Consider the following 3178-nt stretch of genomic DNA (forward strand, 5'->3'; position numbering starts at 1 on the left):
GATATGGCTTCACCTTCGCCATAGTTATTATTTATACAGCATTATTAGTGCTGACACTATGAGAGAAAGGTGGATATTTAAAAACGTAAGTAATAATGCCTGATTATACTCCATTGTACTTGTAATTAAAGTAACTTTTATAAAACATTTTTCCTTATTAAAAAAATGGAAATTTTTCTTGAAAAACCTACATTATACATTAGAAAGAAACAATCGCATTGTACAGAAACAACATATTCAAATCGTATCAAAGTTGCCAAATAATGAACAAGCATTACGTAGAATTCAAAATAATTCCACATGAATTGTCCTTTCTGTCCGACAGGTACAAAGTACAGACTTCAAGTTTGGTCTTGGCGGGAGTGACGTCACCTAGTACAGTTCGAAAGCGCCAAGAACAGAAGCATGCAAGTACACAGCTCGCAGTACAGATGGTTGGTGACTAGGTCAGTGGTTTCCACACTCGTTGTTCATTTGTTTAAAATCACGGACGTAGAAAGCCAGCAGCACAGGTAGATATACGTTATGGGCCAGCAAGTTGTTGGTTATAGTTCTTTTAAAGTGTGGAAATGTATGTGTACGAGTATTTGAAAATGCTATGTGATTTTAATGGTGAAAAACAAGTGTTTAAATGGCGAGGAAAACAACGAGTACTCAGTTTTATCTACTGATCGTATTTGGCGCTGCAGTCGAAGTGCAATTCGAAAAACAACACTTCCAGTACCCAACTTGAAGACCGCACTCCAAGACCATACTCGGAGGATGCTCGCTTCAAGTACGGTCTTGCACCTTTCGGACACGGCCTAAGATTGAGTTTTGTTCTGCAATTTAAAGAGTTAAAATTTTAATTTTAAGCATGTTTAGCATTCCATTTACTAATTAGGAATCATGATCCGATAGGAATTAACATTTCCACTAATAAAAACGTATGTACAGTAATTTTAAAAACTACAGTATAGGAAATTTATCCCTGAGTGTTCGATTTAAAGTAAAAATGAGATTTGCAATTTACGAGGCCGGTGGGGCACTGAAAACACGATCTGCTATGTTGATACGTCAATGGCTTGCAGCTGGCTTGTCGCCTGCTCTTGGAGCGCCCAGATCAGTGGCGGTGATTGGGGGGAGGGGGGTGCGTAGATGCAGTTGAACCCCAATTTTTGTTACTTTTGTCCCCGCACTATGCTAAACCTTACGTACCAAGGGAAAGTAAACTGCCCTTGGCTCCCCTAGTTATTGAACGCCGCCACTGGCCCAGATTATTATCAGAAAGTCTGTGTTATTATTGAGCTTACGGGGAGACAACGTGTGGGGCAGTTTTACTTCGATCTATACAGATTTAAATAATGAAATAATAGAAGAACATTCTTGTATTAAATATACAGTAGGGTGGAGTGAAAAAACTTTTATTTTTATTTTTATTAGCTAGACTAGGGAAAATGTGCCATTTGTCCATAGTAAGAATCCTTCAAATTCATATTATTTTCTGTCAACTCTTTGATCGCCCTTCACCTTATTGAAATAATTGGCATTTTAACCCTTTTTATGACTTTGTAGCCTGTTTTAGTTTGATTTCAGCATGGCTTATTAAGTAGCGAATTTAAGCGAGCTACCTATTGAAAAGGTTTTGGCCATCTTAAGCTTACCTATACATTGTATGGGGATATCCTGAGGATAACATTATGTCCCCAGGATATCCCACGGACATCCTGGGGATAACGTGTGTTGCATAGTAGGGTGGAGTGAAAAATTTTATTTTTTATTTTTAGAAGCTAGACTATGTAAAATGTGCCATTTGCCCTGTAGCTTACCTATACAACACACGTTATCCCCAGGATGTACTTGGGATATCCTGGGGACATCATGTTATCCTCAGTATATCCCCATTACCAGAACTTCCATTTTCAGAGAGATGGCAGTTACAAGAGATATTTGGAGCTACACGAAACCTACCGACCAATACTCTGCGACCTACACCGATCTCATGAAGAAATATATTCAACTGCGACAAGACCTGAGGACGGACAATGGAAAATACCCATCATTTTTGGACATATCTCACAAACTGAGTCGAAGAGATCTGGGAAAGGGCCTCACTTCCAAAAGTAACTCATGCGCAAGCGATTGAAAAACTCAGATGGTTCCACGACAATACAACACAATCCTAAAAGTCTACAAAGGGAAAAAGGATCAACCCAACTACCAACGGAGACTCTCGGACTTTCGCGACAGAGGTAACAGTCTGTTCGATCTCAGCAAATGCAAGTGCTTCGACATGGTTTCCAACTGCAAATGCGCGAAAGAATTCAAAGTTCCGGCAAAGGAACGTCATTTCCTTGAAGACCAGAGAGGACCAAGAAAGATGATAATCGGAGGTATAGATCAAGAGGAGACGTCAAAATTGAAGAAGAAAGCTGAAAGAGACGAAGCCAATCTCGAACGAATGAAGAAGCAGAGGACCGTTGAGGGTAAAGGTCAAGCCGATTCTGCCGACAATGCCGAAGATGACACGTACCCGTCGGTCAGTGCCACTGGCGATGAGTACATTCCAGATACAGAATCAGTCAAGACTAAGCCAAAGCAGATTCGCCAATGTAAGAAAATGACAATCTCTCTACCTTCACTCGCTAAAGCTTGCGATCGGATCCGAGTCTCGGATGGATCGTCTGCTGTATTAGCAACATCAGTTCTGCATGATCTTGGTCTCGTTTCGCCAATCGACCGATCTAAAGTAATCGATCGAAGCAAGATCCGCCGAGAACGCAGCAAAACTCGTAAGGAACTCCAGCAGAACGATGACCAGTTTGACCACACTCACACTGGCATAAGGGAGTATTCTTTGATGGCCACAAGGATCAAACTTTGACACAAGTTCTCGGCGACAACAACAAATAACACAGAAAAACCCTCACGGAAGAACACATAAGCATCATCACAGAGCAGGGTTCTTCGTACTTCAGCCACACGACTCCGCCATCAGGCTCCAGCAAAGACATAGCTGAGTCAATAGTCGCTAGTTTCAAAGAGAGGAATGCGCAGACAGAGAACATTAAAGTTGTAGGGTGTGACGGCACAAATGTGAACACGAGACACACAGCGGGCGTTATCCGCCGACTGGAAGAAACCTTCGAGCGTCCTCTGCAGTGGCTGGTATGTCTGCTTTATGACAATGAGCTGCCCC

Source organism: Lepisma saccharinum, chromosome 27, assembly GCF_977018435.1.
Source record: "Lepisma saccharinum chromosome 27, izLepSacc3.1, whole genome shotgun sequence".
Taxonomy (NCBI): Eukaryota; Metazoa; Arthropoda; class Insecta; order Zygentoma; family Lepismatidae; genus Lepisma; species Lepisma saccharinum.